At 51.6% G+C, this 18,770-nt stretch overlaps 1 protein-coding gene and 1 long non-coding RNA gene across 2 annotated transcripts in view; one reads left to right on the forward strand and one right to left on the reverse strand.

Moving 5' to 3' along the window:
- The window catches only part of LOC132690317 (uncharacterized), an 809,984-nt gene that overhangs the window by 762,397 nt on the left and 28,817 nt on the right, over positions 1-18,770 (reverse strand). The window lies entirely within an intron of this gene.
- The window catches only part of CDH5 (cadherin 5), a 34,067-nt gene continuing 30,993 nt past the window's right edge, over positions 15,697-18,770 (forward strand). The window contains exon 1 of the mRNA XM_060650605.3: positions 15,697-15,826. The gene's annotated coding sequence lies outside the window, so the exon portion shown is untranslated. The remainder of the gene's footprint in view (positions 15,827-18,770) is intronic.

Here is an 18,770-nt window from a genome sequence, read left to right on the forward strand (position 1 = left end):
CTGCTTGGGATTCTCTTTCCCTCCCTTTATGCCCCTCCCTCACTCATTCTCATTCCCTCTCTCTCTCTCTCTCAAAATAAATCAATAAACATTTTTTTTTAATTTTTAAAAAGAAATTAGAACATGTCTGTGGGCTCATGTATTCATTTCCTATTGCTGCTATAACCAGCTACCACAAACGTAGTGGCTTAAAACAACACAGATTTATTATTGTACAGTGCTGGAGGTCAGAAGACCAAAATGGGTCTCAGTGGGCTAAAATCAAGGTGTGGTCGGGCTGCAATCTTTGCCAGGGGGTCTAGGGGATAATACCCTCCCCTGCCTCTCCCAGCCTCTAGAGGCAGCCACACTCCTGGCTACGGCCTCTCCCCCATCTTCAAGTCCACCTACACTCCCGCCCATCTAAGGACCCTTGGGATGACACTGGGCCCCCCAGGATAATCTAAACTAATCTCTCTACTTTGAGTTCAGCTGACCAGCAACCCTAATTCCTCTGCAACGTTAGTTTCCCTTTGCCACGTAGTATAATCACAGTTTCCAGGGATTAAGACATGAGACTCTTTGGAAGGCCATTTTTCTGCCTACAGCCCCTGCTTTAGTATCTTGGGCTCTAGCCACTGTCCCTACTAAGCCTAATGGGAAAATCGGCCCTGAGCATCAGTGTTCCCACTCTGTAGCTGAGAAAGCTGAAGCTCAGAGAGCACAAGCAATTCACTAGCAGTCGCACAGTGTAGAGCTGAGAGGCCAGCTCAGACATGCCTGCCTCTGAGTCTGGGAATGGGGTCAGGATCTGGGGGAAGTCCATGCTGGGCCACTAAAGTCGTCTGTACCAACAGCACCTGGAAGGGCCTGGCTTCGGTGGGGAAGGGGCCTGGATACGAAGGCAGACCTAACTCTTTGAAGCTCCCAGCTCTGAAGCAGGAAGGCAATGCCTGCAGGCACTGACAATGTGGGGGAGTGGGGGGCGGGGGACGGGGGTACCAGGGGCTCCATGATTCACGGTCCAGCAGATGCCTCCCTGTACCAATGTGCTGATTCTTAATAAAACAGATTCATTTATCTCTGACATTTATGACCAGAGACAGAAATCATGTTGGGGGAAATGTATTACTTTTCAAATACACGTTTGTTTTTTCCTCATCACCTAGCAGTAAGCAGGTGTGGGTAAGAGTTATTTATTTGAGGTTCCTATTAACTGGTATTATAGTTACTAACACACTACGAAAAATGCAGTTGTGCAGGTGAGAGCATCCTCTTCAGGACAGACAAGCCAGGCTGCAGAACTGGATGGAGACCCTGCCACATTCCTGCAACATGCGGACTGTGACCCAGTGAGCCCGGAGAGGCCAGAAGCAGGTGGAGAGTTGTCCAGCGGAAGTCAAGGACCCTGAGCTCCGAGAAGGAACTGAGAAATGCTGGATCATCCTGGGGCCACAGCAGGGCTGGAAGCAGGACACGAGTGTGGCGAAGAAGAAGGGTCCAGGACGTGAGGGTGGGGTGCCAAAAAGCCCATTAGTGCACACCCCAGAATAGTAACACCTGCTGTTCACAGAGTGCCTACTGTGTGTTGGGTATTTGGCAGATGGCCACAGGGCGCCTGGGTGGCTCAATCGGTTAGGCGTCCCACTTCGGCCCAGGTCATGATCTCGCAGTTCGTGAGGTCGAGCCCCGCGTCGGGCTCTGTGCTGACAGCTCGGAGCCTGGAGTCTGCTTCGGATTCTGTGTCTCCCTCTCTCTCTGCCCCTCCCTCACTCACACTCACACTCTTTCTCTCTCTGTCAGAAATAAATAAACTTCAAAAAAAACGGCAGACAGCCACTTTAACCTCCACAGTGTGATTGCCACAGCTGACAGGTACTGGTGTGCTAACTGTGGTGGTCCCATCCCTGTGTCTCATATGATGCCTGCCAGAAGCTTCCCCAATTTTCCAGGTGAGAAAACCAAGGTGCAGAGAAATTAATTCACCTGCCCACGCTGCCAAGCTCAGGGGCTGAGATTCATACTTAAGTGGGTGGGCACCAAAGGCAAGAGGGGCAGGCCTCTCCCTGCTCTGCCCGGCTGCTCTGAGCACCCAAGAGTCTCAAGGAGGCCCCACACCCTCCCCACTTCTCCAAACCGACCACACACATCAGGCAGCCCAGCCTAGGTCCTGTTGCTGCCGTCACCCGACTGCTGACAAGGGACTCAGGCAAGGAACAGAAGGGAGGCAGGGGAGGGAGGCAGGAATCTCCCCCCTCCCAGATGCCTGCCCCAAACCCCTCACAGATAATTTTCTCTGATGTTTATTGCCTTTCCCTTATTTATTAGCCAGGCTGTCTCAAAATTTATGCCAAATCAATGTTGTAGCAACAGCTCAGCTGCAAAGATTGATTTCTTTTATGTAGGGTGAAACTAGTTTAGTGTGGAGGCCCCAGAAAAATCCTAAGTCTGCTGAAAAGAAGCTGTTTGGCAAGAGGATTCCTGGAAAGAACCCCAAACCTGGTGCCCCCTGGGAAAGCTGCCAGCCTTCAAGGCTAGTGTTTTCCAAGGCAACACCATCAATGCCAAGAAGGACCAAAGAGCAGGAACCAGGGCCACTGAGGAGGACACTACCACACGCACCACCTCAGAATGCCGGGAAGGGCGTGCCTCCTCCCCTCCAATTCCTAAATGAGGAAACGGAGGCACAGAAAAGTGGAGAAACTCAACCAAGCCACCTAGCGCTACGTCTAAATATATGGTCCTTTTCTGAACCTGGTGACTGAGAGAAGTTTCCCCCAAAGTAAATTCTCTGAGTTTCTGAAACCACATCATAAAATGAATTGTCATAAAGCAGGACATGCTTTCCCACAGAAATGCTGTAAGATATTCAGCTTGGGTTTCTGATCAATGACTGGGCATCCAGTGCATCATAAATATGACAAAACCTGTATCATAAATATAAATGTACAATAACTATAAATGTCTCAATAATCAACTGAAATGTAAAACCTAAATGGTCATGTAAAATTTGTCACAAGCCCTAAAACTTGGAAATAAACACAGTGTACATGTTTGTCATAGGAGAAACCCTGAAGGATTATAAATAATGCATACAGGCAGTGCGTAAAAAACAGAGTTCTCCCATATCATACACTTGGTCTTAAAGTAATAAGTTGCTTTGGCAGAATTATAGAATTGCAGAGGAAGGGGAGACCTTGAATTGTATTTATCCTAGTCCTCATCTGATGCTGAGATCCTCACCACAACAGCACTGCCAGGGTCTTCTGGCCTCTGCGTGAACATCCCAGGTACAGGGAACCCACTACTTCCATGGGTTCCTAGTCCACTTTAGGTTAAACTTCCCTGTAGCCATCCCCCATACATCCTACAGTTACTTGAAAGGAATGAACACAGCACACTCCAATCAGAGTCTGGCCAGGGTGGAGCCAGCAGACCTCAGGGGGAGGTCCTGTCCTTGATTAAAGCTCTGTCACCTACTAGCTATGTGACCCTAGGTAAGTTACTTCACCTCTATGAGCCTCAATTTCTCCATCTGTTGAATGGGCACTGATAGTAGTATCTACATCATACTTTGTTGTAAGGGCACAATAAGATCATCCATGTTAGCTATCATTATTTTTAATATTTTTATTATTATCCCAAACATTGACCAAGAGCCCTCAATTTCTCTCATATGTCTCCCTATCTTTGGGCAATGGCTCCTGATCTGTTTTTTAAATGTCAGTGCGGGGCGCCTGGGTGGCTCGGTCGGTTAAGCGTCCGACTTCGGCTCAGGTCATGATCTCACGGTCCGTGAGTTCGAGCCCCACGTCAGGCTCTGTGCTGACTGCTCAGAGCCTGGAGGCTGTTTCAGATTCTGCGTCTCCCTCTCTCTCTGCCCCTCCCCTGTTCATGCTCTGTCTCTCTCTGCCTCAAAAATAAATAAACATTAAAAAAATTTTTTTTAAATAAAATAAATGTCAGTGCAAGCAAGGCCTTCAACGCATACTTGTAATGTTACATAGTGTTATTCTGAAATACTTCTTCACCCTGTCAAGACATCCTGACCCTGCCACCCAATGCACTCCCCAGTCTTTCCAAGTTGGAATCATTCATTGGGTTGATTAGCAGACAATCAATGTTTTCCTCTAAGTCACTGATGAAAAATGCTGATCTAGATGGACTTGCGATGGAGCCCTCTGACCACTGGAGATCTGCCTCTGGCATGATATCTACCGTTTCGAGGCTAGATGGTTTATCTTACAACAGCATGAACCCTTAGATCTCATTTTTCCACTAAGATTTAATTTTACATGAGTTGTACATGACATGAAAAGATGCTCAACATCACTAATCATTACATATATCTAAATCAAAACCACAGTGAGATCCCATTTCGCACCCATCAAGATGACTACTAAGAAATTAAAATTAAAATTAAAAAAACACAGGAAATAACAAATGTTGGTGAAGACATGGAGAAACTAGAAGCCAGGTGCACTGCTGGCAGGAATGGAAAAAGGAAAATAGTATGGTGGTTCCTTTAAAAAAGTACAAATATGATTACCATATGATCCAGCAATTCCACTTCTGAGTATATACCCAAAGAACTGAGGGTAGAGACTCAAACAGATATGTTATACACGGTATTTGTAGCAGCATTATTCACAACAGCCAAAAGGTAGAAGCAACCCAAGTGTCTACGGACAGATGAATGGATAAGCCAGATGTGGTATACATATATACAACGAAACATTACTCAGTCTTCAAAAGGCAGGAAGTTCTGACCCATGCTATAACATGGATGAACCCCGAGGTCATTCTGCTGGGCAAAATAAGCCAGACACAAAAGGATGAACACTGTATGATTCCACTTCTAGAAGGTACCTAGAGTAGTCAGATTCCTAGAGACAGAAAGCAGAATGGTGGTTGCCAGGGGCTGAGGTGAGGGGAAGGAAGAAAGGGAAGTTAGTGTTTAATTGGTATAGACTTTCCATCTTGCAAGATGGAAAGAGTTCTGGAGATGGATGATGGTAATGGTTGCCCAACAATTGTGAATGTACTTAACGCCACCAAACTACACACTTCCAAATGCCCTGCCTGTAGCCAGTCACCCCCACCTTCCTCAGATGCTTTATTTCTCTCAATGCCCCTACCCCTGGTGAAAAGCCCTGCCACTCCAGCACCTGAGAGGTTCCAAGCATTTCCTGGGATGATCCCACTGGAGCCAGCAGGACAGGCAGCAGCCATCGATTCTGACTCACCTCTGTGCTCACCTCTTCAGATCCTGGACACCAACTCCAAGAGGCTTCCCCCTCCCCAGCCACTTCAGCTCCCCCAACTGGGGGCACCACCCCCTCCCCACCTCACCTGCCTCTGCTAAAGCCTCTCCCAGGGCTGACAACAGAACTGCTTAGACCAAAAGAAACTGAGTACCCCAAATATGCTTCTCCCACTGATGCCTGAGACCCAGTACCCCTTTCAGACCTGACCCACTAGAGATACCTGTCAAATGAACCAGTGACCAAACACAGGTCTGACAGCCCCGAGGGTGGCTCAGCTTTCTTGCCCCAGTGCATCTCCATCATTTCAGATTCCTCTCTGCTTCCCCTTCCAGTCCTGCCTGGGACCCAGATTCCCCAGTATTAAATATATATACAGGGGGCGTCTGAGTGGCTCAGTTGATTAAGCGTCTGACTCTTGATTTCAGCTCAGGTAACGGTCTCACGGTTTGTGGGTTTGAGCCCTGTGTGGGGCTCTGTGCTGACAGCATAGAGCCTGCTTGGGATTCTCTCTCTCCCTCTCTGTCTCTCCCCTGCACGTGCACTCTCTCTCTCAGACACATAATAAACACTGTATGTGTGTGTGTGTGTGTGTGTGTGTGTGTGTGTATTTTTTTCTGACACTTGTTAAAAATGGTAAAACAGACTCTATGTAGGACCATCATGATAGTTACAGGGACCGCTGCAGTGGGGTTCTGGAGGATAGCAGGCTCAAATTCAAACACAGCAAGGACAAGAGAGAACTTACAGCCAAGGAGCAAGCTGAGTGGGAGGCAATGGATGGGAACTTGCTAAGAGAAACATCAGGGGTAATGGGGATTCTGGCTAAAATGATCTAAACAGGACTCTTGCTGAAGGCAGGCCAGGGAGAGGGGGGATTGAGGGGGAGGAGGGGGAGGGACCTGACCGGATATCCAGGGTCAGGGGTCTGGCTAAGCTGAATTGGCAGGGCTCTTGCTAAAACTAGATTTCACGGAGAAGTACACAGATGGGCCTGGGAGAAAGTCATGGAACCTGCCCACAGTGCAATCAAGAAGACAGTCTCCTCCCCAGCCTCTCTCCGGCTTTGTGAATAGACTTTCATCAACAGTGTTTAAACACGAAGCCTGCCATCATTCCACTATTCTTTTCTCAAAAGATGTCTTTTAGAAAGATGGGCCCAAGTCTCCCAAACACATCTGTCTTAAGTAACTGTAAATGGCAGCCTTTCCTCTTCCCTATGTGTCCCCTGAGAACTGTTAGAAGTCCTGAAGATGCTCACTAGTTCTCATCAATGGCCACTAGATGGCAACATTATGCACCAGTTAAAATTTCCCAAAGCGCACAGCTAGAGAAACCAACAGAGGCTCTAAATTCAGCAAAAAGTAATGAATGGGAGTTAGAAGGGGAAATGGAAAACGGGGACTTTAAATTCCAGCTCCCCCTCCTTCTGCATGGCTACATAACCTTGGACATGTCCTTTATCCTCCCAGAGCTTCTGCACCTATAAAATGGAGTTGTGGGGGCACCTACTCCTAAGGAAGTGATTAATGCCCCTTTAGGTGCATCTTAGGACCTTCTGGGGAACTTTTAAAAACTGTGAAGTCCAGGGGCGCCTGGGTGGCTCAGTCGGTTAGGCATCCGACTTCAGCTCAGGTCACGATCTCGCGGTCCGTGGGTTCGGGCCCCGCGTCGGGCTCTGGGCTGATGGCCCAGAGCCTGGAGCCTGCTTCCGATTCTGTGTCTCCCTCTCTCTCTGCTCCTCCCCCGTTCATGCTCTGTCTCTCTCTGTCTCAAAAATAAATAAAAAGATGTTAAAAAAGAAAAAAAAAAAAAAACTTAAAAAAAAAAAAAAAAAAAAACTGTGAAGTCCAGCCTCTACCAAGTCCATTTAAATCAGAATCTCTAGGTGTGCCTTCCCCGCCCCCCCGCCATGTGGTACTTAGAAAAACAAACAAACAAGAAAAGCCTCCCCAGACAAATGCAGTGAAGGCCTTTAGGGCAGTAGTTCTCTAAGTTGAGCACATCAAAATCACTTGAAGCTCTTAAATAACACAGATTGCTGGCCCCACCCAAGTTTCTGATGTAGCACGAGTAGGGTAGGACCCAAGAACTGGCCGATGCTGCTGGTCAGGGCCACCCTTTGAGAACCATGGCCACGGAGGGAGAAAGTGAGATAATGCATATACAGCACTGAGCCCTGCACCTGGCACAAAGCAAGTCCTCCATGAATGTCAGTTTACTCTTTTCCTTAACCCACTGCTGGGGTTCCAATGGTGTGTGTGGGTCACCTTGGCACCCACCTAAGCCCAGCTTGACACTAGACACTCTGCCATATACTAGCTATATGCCTCAATTTCACATCTGTAAAATGGGAGTGAAAACTATCTTGTCAGGATGTGATGTGAGGAAATAATATATGTAAAGTACCTGACACAGGATAGGTCTTAAGAAGTGATAGCTAATATTCATGACCATGGATTAGGGAATAGTTTCTTCAGTTTGATACCACAGGTACAAAAGACAAAAGAAAAAAACCTATATAAACTGGACTTCACTAAAATAAAAAGCTTTTGTGTTTCAAAGCACACAATCAAGAAAGTAACGACAACTCAAAGAATAGGAGGAAACATTTGCAAGCCACATATTTGCTAAGGGACTTATTTCTTGACATGGAAAAAAACTTCCAATACAACAACAAAAAAAGACAACCCAATTAAAAATGGGCAAGTGATTTGAACAGACATTCTTCAAGAACAAAAGATACACAAACAGCAATAAGTATGAAAAGATGCTTAACGGCATTAGTCATTTGGGAAATGTGAATTAAAACCGTGTTGAGATAGCACTTCATACCCACCGGGACAGATATTAACAAATGTTGGTGAGGGTGTGGAGAAACTGGAGACCCTATATATTTCTGGTGCAAGCGTAAAGCAGAAATACCTCGACGACTAAATTTAGAGATTACCATATGACCCAGCAATCCCACTCCTAAATATATGCTCCAAGAGAATTAAAAAAACATCCTCATGCAAAAACCTGTACACAAGTGTTCATAGCAGTCTTATTCATAACAACCAAAAAGGGGCAGCATCCCAAATGTCCACCAAGTGATGAAAGAATAAACAGACATGGACTATCCACACATGAGAATATGATTCAGCCGTGAAAACAAATGGCAGTTCTGATACATGTTAAGTGAAAGAAGCCAGTCACAAAAGGTCACATGTTGTATGATTCCATCTGTATGAAATGTCCAGAATAGGCAAACCCACAGAGACAGAAAAGTAGATTAGTGGAGGCCAGAAGCTGTGGGGAAGAGGAATGGGGAGACACTGCTAATGGGCACCGGGTTTCTTCTGGGGTGATGCAAATGTCCTAGAATTAGATGATAGTGACTGATGTACAACTCTGTGAATATACAAAAAAGACCAAAAAAACACATTGAATTGTTTACAGTTCAATTTACAAGATGACTTTATAATCTATTAATTATATCTCAATAAAGCTCTTATTTTTTTATTATTTTAAATGTTTTTATTATTTGAGAGAGAGACAGAGAGCAAGCAGGAGAGGGGCAGAGAAAGGGGGAGACACAGAATCAGAAGCAGGCTCCAGGCTCTAAGCTGCCAGCACAGAGCCCGACACAGGGCTCGAACCCACAGACCACAAGATCGTGACCTGAGCTGAAGTCGGTTGCCCAACCGACTGAGCCACCTAGGTGCCCCTAAAGCTCTTATTTTTAAAAGGGAAGTATCTATGGGTACCTGGGTGCTAAGTTCGTTGAGCATCCTACTCTTGATTTCAGCTCAGGTCACGATCCCAGAGTTGTGAGATCAAGCTCCACACTGAGCTCTGAACTGACCATGGAGCCTGCTTAAGATCCTCTCTCTCTCCCACTGTCCCTTTCCCCCACTCGTGCACTCACACACTCTCTCTCTCTAAAATAATAAATAAATAAATAAATAAATAAATAAATAAATAAATAAAATAAATGGGAAGTATCTATATTCTTTACTGGTATTGTTTGTCATGTAGAGAATGACATTTGGATTGAATTTCAGGGAGTTGGAGGGTCTGGAGGTTCTTGGGGAGATGGAATCCAGGCAGTGGAGATGTCATGTGCAAAGGTCCTGTGGCCCAACAGAGCACTGTGCTTGTAGAGAACTCAATCCTCCAGCATGGTTGGAGCTGAGAAGTAGGGAGTGGGGCTACAGGGGCATCAGGGTACTGAATGCCAGGCCCAGGAGCTTGGACTTTGTCCCAAGGAGTAAAAGATGGTGGCTGTCATGCAGGAACTGGCACCAAACAGCAGACCAATGGGAATAGAGGGGGAATGGGTTGGAGGGATAGGGTGAGGGACAGTAGGGGTCCCAGATATGAAGGCATTTCACGGCTGGTCTTTGGGGCAGAAGTGGAGACAAACCATCCCCCATCAAACCTTCCTAGTCCCCAGGAGTCTAGATACTGCCCCCCCCCCCCAACCCACTGCCCTGACCCCAGCCTCCCTCACCCAGGCTAAGGACCACCATGTTTCCCCACAAGTGCCCCCAGCCAGGACTCAGAACTGGAAAGAAACTTTCCCAGAAGCACAAACAGTCCTGAGGGAGCTGTTCTCAGGATGATCCCTCAGCCCGAAGCAGAGGCAGAGGAACCCCTAACGGCAACCAGATTCTCAGACGCAAGGAGGTGCAAAAACAGCCAAAGGTTTTGAAGAGCTGTCCACATAGACAAAAGACCCCCAGGTTCCTCATCTCCATAGGTTTGGCTGCCCCCGCCCCCCAGAGAGGCCCAGTTTGAGTGCCACAGCCCCATCCTGTCCCTTCCATGCCACCAGGCTTGTGAAAACAGTACATAAACACAGAGGCAATGGGTCAGAGACACCCTGTGAGTATGAGCTTCAGCGCAGGGGCTGGGGAGGATTTCTTTCGGCTGGTTAGTCTCTCTTGTTTCCCTCCTGGTTCTCAGTGGCATGACAGGTGGGTGAAGCCAGGGGATCTCCAAGATCTCTGCCAGCCTGAGTGATTAGTCCCGTCCAATCCGCCCTGAGTTCTCTCCAGCAGCCTCCTTCTCCAGGATCAGCTGGACTGTGCCCAGAAGACCTGACTCGGGCCATAGGGGATGGGGAGGGGAGCAGGGGGCAGTGTGTGCTGAGGGGTGTGGAGGTGGCCTGAATAAGGGATGGACCTGCACGGGCAGGAGGCAGACATCCCAGGTAGGCCAGGTTCCGGCTCCGCTGCCACACTGCTGGGCCCAGAACTGGGGCCGGAGCCCTGTTGGCCCCATCGAGAGGCAGGACTGACCTGCCCCTGACCCACCTTCCTGCCCCACAGATGGCAAAGACTCTGACCCATTGTTCTCCAAGACACTTTGACGGAGGACACAAGGAATGTGTGGCCTGGAGACAGGAAGTCCTGGCTTTCAAGGGGCCAGTGCTCTGCCAGACTCAGGCCTGCCCCCCAGACAGGGAAGCGGGGGCTTTAGTCTCCACCTTTGAGCCAGGCTTTGACTTCTCTGGCCTCCGCAGGAGATAAGGGTGCAGAAGGACTGGTCAATGGGATAACGTGGCAGATGATTCCAGATGATGGGGGAGGAAGGTGCTGCCCCAAGGCCTGGCCCTCCCTTGGGCAGCTGTACCCACTCACGCACCCATAAACACGTACACAGTCAATCCAGATGGGTGCCTTACATGCTCTATGTGCGCTCTTACACATACACATGCAGCCACCCGGCTGCCCAGCAAACGCTATGCTCATGCGGTGCCCCGCCCACACCCTCACGTGTGTCCCACTATCAACTTCTATGGACATCATTGTCACGACTAATGTTTATCAAGCACTTACTGATGCCAGGGACTGCTCCATGCACTTTCCACCAACCCCATGAGAAAGGCATGCGATCACCCTCATTTTACAGAAGGAGAAACTGAGGCACCAAAGGCTGTATGGCTCAGCCGGGATCGGCAGGACAGTAAGTGGCAGGCATTCTCAGGACATAACCACGGGGACCCTTCGGAACCCTCACCGACTGCTCTTTGGTGCCCTCAGCCCCAAAGCACTGGAGCGTGGCTTCCTACCAGCGTCCCCCGGATGTTGTGGGAGAAAAGTGAGAAACATCTGGGAAAGTGCTCGGCGGATAAGGTATTGTTCTCACTGTCGGGAATTCAATTCCTGCTCAGCTAGTCCTTTCCTGGCTGAGGAGAGGCTTCAGTCGGGCTCCAGCAACGGCACCTGCACAGCAGCGGTGGCCTGAGGTTCCCCAGCCTGCAGCCTCTCCCTGGCCTGACCGCAGGATGCTACCCTGGACCGGGCAATTCTCCTAAAATTCAGGGCTCTGCAGGTCCCTGACAAGTGAGAGGCCTCAGGTGTGCCCCTGCCTAAGCTCCTCAGGGAGGCAGGAGCAGCTCTCCGCCACTGGCCTCATCCAGCCAGTCCCCGATTCACCCTCACAGAACCTCAGTGCTTCCCTCCACGGGATGGCTTCTTGCCAAGGAGGCCTCCGCACCTTTGACCTTAACCATGCCCTCTGCCTGGCCAGTCCTTCCTCCTGCTCTGTGCTTGGGCAGCTCGTGCCTATCCTTTCAACATCTTGGGGACTCCCAACCTCCGCAGCTCCCCAGGGCCACCTCCAGGCACCCTCGGCATGGGGCACACACCTCTGTTCCCACCCCGGCCCCACCCAATGCAGCTCACACTAATGTGAAACATCAAAGGCAAGGACCAAGCCTGGGTCATGTCTGCATCTCCCATGCCCAGCACAAAGCTAGGCAAAGACTGGACACCATTAACAGTATATTTTAATAATAGATGAGCATAAAACATTGTTACCCAATGACAATTCGTCAGGAGTGGGATGGTATCAAGTGAGCACTAAACTGGGAACCAGAAGATGAGCACTGGAATCCTGGCTCTGCTGCTTGAGAGCTGTGTGACCTTGGGCAAGTTCCTCAGCCTCTCTGAGCCTTGGCTCCCTCTTAAGAAAAATGGGCCTATGAACAGCATTGACACCTCTCAGGGCTATAGTGAGGAATCATTACACAAGAAAACAGGCAAGGGGCCCTATAGGTTTTGGAACGGAACAAGTGGGGGGCAGGTGGAGTGGAAGCTTCCCAGGGGGCATGACGCTCCCAGAATGGGAATCTAGGCAGGCTGGATGGAGGGGCAGTATGTCTGAGCTGGGCACTGAAGCACTGGGCGGGAGGTTTGGGCAGGCAGAGCTAGGAAGCGAAGAGCATCCTCGGAGGCAGTGGCTGGAGCAGCTCAGCCTGAGATGGGATGGAGGCAGTGGGGCAGGGCTGGCACGCTCACGGGAGCCCTGGTCTGAGCCAGGCGCTGCCATGCTGGGCCACGTACGTGATGCTGCAGCAGGGGCAGAGCCATACCCCCCTCACAGGGCCACCGGGAATACTGAAAAGAAAGCACAGGGCCTGGAGCAGAGGTGGCACATAACTGGTGCTGAGTTCACAGCAGTGTCGGTGACCGCAACGGCTCCACCCCAGACTCAAGAGTTTATCACGGGCTGGCCTCTTTTCTTCCCTGGGTGCCCACCCGGAGCCAGACACAGAGCTGTGCGCCCAGCAGGGTTGAGAGTTGGATGGATGGATTGAGTCAGTGCCTCTTTGAAGGCTTCAAGAAGAGGCCCCACCGTGTGCCGGGATATACCACAGAACACAGGTGTATACCCAACCCCGCGCCTTGTGTCTGCCTCAACATGCCAGTGGTCGTTGACCCATTCCGTCCCTCACTCATGTATTCTTTCATTCAATGAAATGGGCGGGAAAGCCTGAGCATGGGGGAGGGGTGGGCAGCGAGGACATGACCTCTGGAAACAGAGGCCCTGGGTCAGAATTTCCATTCTACCACTGACAAGCTCTGATCATGGAAAGCAGTTCATTCCCAGTCTGTTTCCCCCTCTGCGTAACGGGGATGACGACAGTCCTGCCCCTCAGGGTTGCTCTGAGGACTGAAAGAGGAGTCCCTGGAAAGAGAGCTCAGGGCTCTGAGGACACGCATGCCGTGACTCCCAAACCTGAGCATCCAGAGAGCTACAAATGCATCGCAGGCCTCAGGGCTCCACTGCCAGCCATTCTGACTCCATCAGTCTGCATGTGAGGGCCAGGAATCTGCATTTTCAACAAGCGCCCCCCACCCCCAGGTGGCTGGGAGGCAGCTGGCCTGAGGACCACACTGTAAGAAATTTTACCTGCTTGGTAAAATGCTTGTCCCTGCAGTCATTTATTTATGCTGTCTTATTTGATCCTCTGGACGGCCCTGCCAAGTGTGGACTGCAACCCATTTCACAGGTAAAGAAACAAGCTCAGAGCGGCATGTCAACCACCCTGGGTCACACAGCCAGTGAGAGGCCAGGGTAGGATCTGAACCAGGTCGGCCGACATCCAAGTCTGAACCTCTCCAAGCAGGACACCACAGGACCGAGTCTCCAGTCAGCTTTCGTCCTGGCAGAGGCTAGGTGGGTGTCCCCAGGCCTCACTGCCACACTCCCAGTCCACCCCACCATCCTGATTGTCGCTTCCTCCTCCACTGCTAATCAGGTCTCACAGACCATCCCGTTTCCTGCCGGCCCACCGGCTGCCTCCTTTGCTCCTGATGGCACTTCCTGGCCTTGTGCCTTCCCAGTGCCTCTTGTGCCTCCAGAAGGGTTGGAGCAGGTGCTGGGTGGTGGCAGAAATCGGACATGAGCTCCCCAGGAGCCCCAAGGGCACTAGCCTTCCTCCCATGGCCTGGACTACCTCTTCGGGGTGACCACATCCCTGCCCCAGGGCACATGCCTGGATAGCCATCCCTTTGTTTACAGATGACAGGAACAGCAGGCTTCGGGGCAGAGTCAACTTTCCTGTGGACTGGGAGTACAAAGGGAATCAGCAGATGGTGCCAACACAAACCCTGTCCCCATCTGCCACCAGCGACAAGTCTGAGACCCCATGGGAAGTGAGGCCAGGCCCAGCCCGGTCCCACAGGCACGTACGCCACAGAGCAGGCAGAGAGCCCAGGCTGGGGCGTGCAGAGCCAGGAGCATGGGGCTGAGGGACCAGCTGGCCTGGGGCCACATCCACCCTCTGGCTGGGGAAGACAGAGTTAAGCCTGTTGGGGAAGAAAATAAGAAAACGCTGTGCCTTTGTTTGTTCATTCCACCAAAAGTGATGGAATGTGCTGGATCCTGTGCAGAGGCCCGCCTTAGGACCGTTCTCCCTCCACAGGTCGCTCTTCTCCCTCCAGCATCATCTAGAAGTCCCCTCCACACAAACACAGCTTTAAACACACACACACACACACACACACACACACACACACACACACACACACACAGAATCTCTCTCCCATTTCTTGCTCCTGTTCACTGCGAAGCTGTGATCACACTCATCTCCCCCTCTTCATCCCTGTTCACCAGCCCCTCTAATCTGCCTTGACTACCCCATTCCATTTAACCTGCTCTGTCCACAGCTGTCTGTGACTTCCAGCTTCCAAATCTGCCCTCCCCTTACCCAGCTGACACCCTGTCCTCGTCTTTGCCTGCTCTCCACAGCCCTGCCCTCTCCCGGCTTTCCCTTTTCCCTGCCAGGCTCTCCTAGAAGATATACAAATCTCAGATGCCAGGGGCCTCCCTCCCTCTAAGCTCATCCACTCCCACAGCCATAAGTAAGATCAGAGCTTCTAAACCTCATCTCTAAGCCACCTGTATGCACCCGTCTCCAACTGCAAACCCGGCATCACCACCTGGGTGTCCAAAAGCCATCTCCAACTCAACATGCCCCAAAGAGACAGATCTTTATCTCACCTTCCCAAAAATCATTTTCCCACCCCGTTCCCCAGCTCCATGCCCGTGTCCGCAGACTTACTGAGTGCTTCTGGGCAAGACATTCTCCCTCTCAGGTCTCTGTCTCCCCCGTCCTGTAAAGGAGCACATTTGGGACTTCCCAACCGCTCGCTCAGGGGAAAACGAGAGCAACCATTCAAAGGACACACTCCCACCACCCTGGAAGATTCCCAGTCAGTTGAGCTGATCAGGTCTGTTCAGTTTATAAAAGCTCCTCCTAGGACTCTCCAGGTTCACAGAATCTGTGCCCCTCCCGCCCCAGCTGCTTGGTTCTGATGGACCGGATCCCGCCTACAGTTCCATTTTGACTCTCGCTGATCCCAACACCCATGTGAGTTTGAGGTCTGATTATCCCCATTTACAGATGAGGAAACTGAGCATCGGGCCAGGGAGGGAGATGTGTCTGGCTCCAGGTCCCATCAGGAGCAGAGCTGAGGCCTGGGACTGGGATCCGACCTGAGCGTGCCAGGCCCGGTCCAGGCCCAGGCCTCCACGAGCACAGCCCGGCTGGGCCGAGGCAGCCGCCCACCACAGAGCCTGCCTATCTGCAGCCAGCCCGGCCCTCACAAAGGAACAATAACAGGAAACCATCCCAGGGGGAAGTGGGCCAGGGCCAGCTGGAAAACCTGAAGGGGCGGCAGCCAGGCCTCCCTCATCGGCCGGGTGTGGCTCCCCTCGAGAGGCTATCGGCTGAGCTCCACGGAGCTCCACAGCAGCTCAGCCAAACGGACAGACGGAACCAAGACACCTCCCGGTCCGCGAGCTCGGTGAGTGAGGAATCCCCGCCCCTACTCCACCCCAGACGCCTCGCCAAGCGCCCGAGCCGAGAGGGCGCTTGGCTGCCCCATCTGTAGAGCGGTCGTTGTTGGGGTCCCGGGGAAGAGCCATTCCTTGGGGGCGGACCGAGTCTCCTCCCGGCTCAGAGTGGTGAGCTAGTGGCGGTGTCGTGGGTACAAGCCGGCATTCTCAGGACTTGGTGGGGGAAGTTCTTCCACGTGTAGACCCTCCAACTCCATGAGCCTCGAAGGCCCACTGGCTTCCATCCACGCCACGTTTCAGAGAGCACGGGGGTCTGAGTTGCCAGCACTCAGAGGCAGAAGAGTGGCACCCGGGCCTAGTCTCCTCTTGGGTGGCCCTCCCCCACGGGAGAGGATTTACCAAAGCCTCACATCATCCCTCCTGCCAACGTTCTGTTATGGCATTGGGAGAGGAGCCCTGGAAGCAGAGCTCTGAGCCGCGGCCCCTCTCTGTCAGCCAGCGCCGCCATTTTTAGAAAAGGCAAGCTGAGGCTTGGCTCTGGGCACCTGAGGCCCTGCCTATGGATCCCTCCCCTCCCTGCCCCGGACACTGCAGGGACCAGGTACAAGCCACGGGAGCTGTGGTCGGCAAAGCGGCCCACCCTTTCTCCCCAGACACCCCAAGTTTGGGACCCCACAGCCCTCATGTTTTGCGGAAGTTCCCCCAAAACGAATCGAAGGCAGGCAGTTTCGGGTGGGATGCCCAGCTCTATCACTCCTTCCCATGTTACTCCGGGAAAATTACTCAGCACCTCCAAACCTCCATGTTCTCCAAACCTCTGTGTATTTGTCTGAACAAGAGACAGTGACTCTACAAGCTGTTGTGGGAACTGCAGGTGATACAGACAAAAGGTTCTCTTTTTTTATGTTTATTTTTATTTTGAGAGAGAGAGAGAGAGAGAGAGAGAGAGAGTGAGTGGGGGAGGGACAGGAAGAGAGGGAGAGGGAGAATCCCAAGCAGGCTCCGCGCTGACACGGGGCTCAATCTCACAAACCATGAGATCATGTCCTGAGCTGAGATCGAAAGTCAGATGCTCAAGCAAATGAGCCACCCACATGCCCCAGGATAAAAGGTTCTAACTGACGGAGCTCTCGATTCTACTATTGCGAGAGTTAGATGAGCCCTTTCTCCATTCCGCAGGGGGTGCGACTGAGATGGGTGAGACTGGGCAAAGTAAGAGCGGGAGTGGGGATGAGAAGCAGGATCTGCACCCCAAAGCCCAGACTCTTTCCAGCACCATGCCTCAGCTTTCTCATCTGTACAATGGAGGAAGCAGTCTTCTGGTGAGCCTAGTGAAGAAGGCAATGTACACACCCAGCACTGGCTCCAGGAACAGCTCAGGGGAGGGGTGCCTTCAAGAAATCACAGCTGAATTTACCCGCCACACCAGAGCTGTGAATGTCCTCAAGGTTTTGACCCCCCAAGGTCAGCCATTCCATGGCAGGTGGGAGCAGAGAGGGCGCAGGTGAGAGGATGTTGACTCAGCAATTCCTCTGGCAAGCACTCTGGGCCCCGAGCTCACTCCCCACCCCAAGGACGGTGCTGCTGTGTGAAGGGGGCAGACAGGTCCCCCAAGATGTGAAGGGTCTGCTGGGGGAGGCAGGAAGCCTAGGCAGCTTGGAGGATTTGGGGAGGCTGACTGGCCACAGGGTTTTTTGGAGCAGGTAGTGCCAGAAAGGCTAGTGACACTGGAGGCCATGAGTGCCAGGACCAGGAGCTCTGGCTCCCCGTTAGGTGGTAGGGAGCAGCAGAGTCCGGCCACCTTGGGAGCCCAGCCCAGAGGGCAGCAGGTGGCCTCCAAGGAGCCCAGGAGCTGCTGAGCCCCCAGGCAGCCCTACCAATTCCCACTGACTGTTGCAAGGCAGTAGGGAAGGCGTGCACTGGCCTCACAGGGGTTAAGCTGCCCACCCTGCAGTCTCAACCTGACCAATTGTGCTGCTAAACAAGGGCCGGACATGAGGGCAGGAAACCAGAGGGGCCACACTTATTTTCTTCCAAAGTTGGCTGACTCACAGTTCTGCTGCTGCCTCGGGGACAAGAGGTGAACACAGTGACCACTTGCTCTAGAAAAATCTTGGGCCCCTCCCCTATGGGGATCCATCCCTGCTACTTCTGGCCGTCTCCGCACCCCCTCGGCATCCTTGAAGCTGCTAAAAGAAATCCCATTTGACAGAGGAGACCATAGATGCTGAGAGAGACCAAGCAGCCAGTCCCAGGCTACACAGCAAGCATGAGATGGAAGCAAAAATATGAGTGAGGCCAGCCCCTTCTGACCCCACAGCCCCACCACACTCCACCGTGAAGCTTGGAGAGGAGAAAAGTCAGAGAGGATTGAACCTGACAGTTCAACCCACAGAAGCAGGCACGAGGACAAGCTAGGAACCCAATGATCCTGGGAGGAATGTTGTAGGAGACAGGTCCTACCCTGAGGAGCTTGGTTTCTGGCTAGAAATACTAAAAAGCCCATCCTGACACAAGCCCAAGCAGATACTGGGTGGAAAAATCCCAGCAGGCTTCCTGGAGGAAGAGCAGGAGCCCAGAGGATATTGAGAGGTATTTCTGGGCTTCAGTCTTCTAATCTCTCTGGGCAGGGGATGGATCAAATGGTCCCTAAACTCATTCAGAGACCTCCAGATTATCTGTCTTGGGACACAGTAACAGTCAGATCCTGGCAGGAAGGGAAAAAAGGGACCCCAGGGACAGGTAGGCAGAGAAAAAGATTTCCTTCTGGAGAACAGAGGGGTGTAGGAGGTGGGCCCAGGGCACAAAGAGGAAATGCAGTCAGGTATGAGTTGTCCAGTCAAGCCCACAGTCACCAGGCTGGAGTGGGTGGGCACATAAGGGTCAAGACACCTGCATACTTACTGAGCACCTACTGTATACCACGTTTCTCACCCATGACCTCATTTAATC

Source organism: Panthera onca, chromosome E2 (assembly GCF_046562875.1).
Source record: "Panthera onca isolate mPanOnc1 chromosome E2, mPanOnc1 haplotype 2, whole genome shotgun sequence".
Taxonomy (NCBI): Eukaryota; Metazoa; Chordata; class Mammalia; order Carnivora; family Felidae; genus Panthera; species Panthera onca.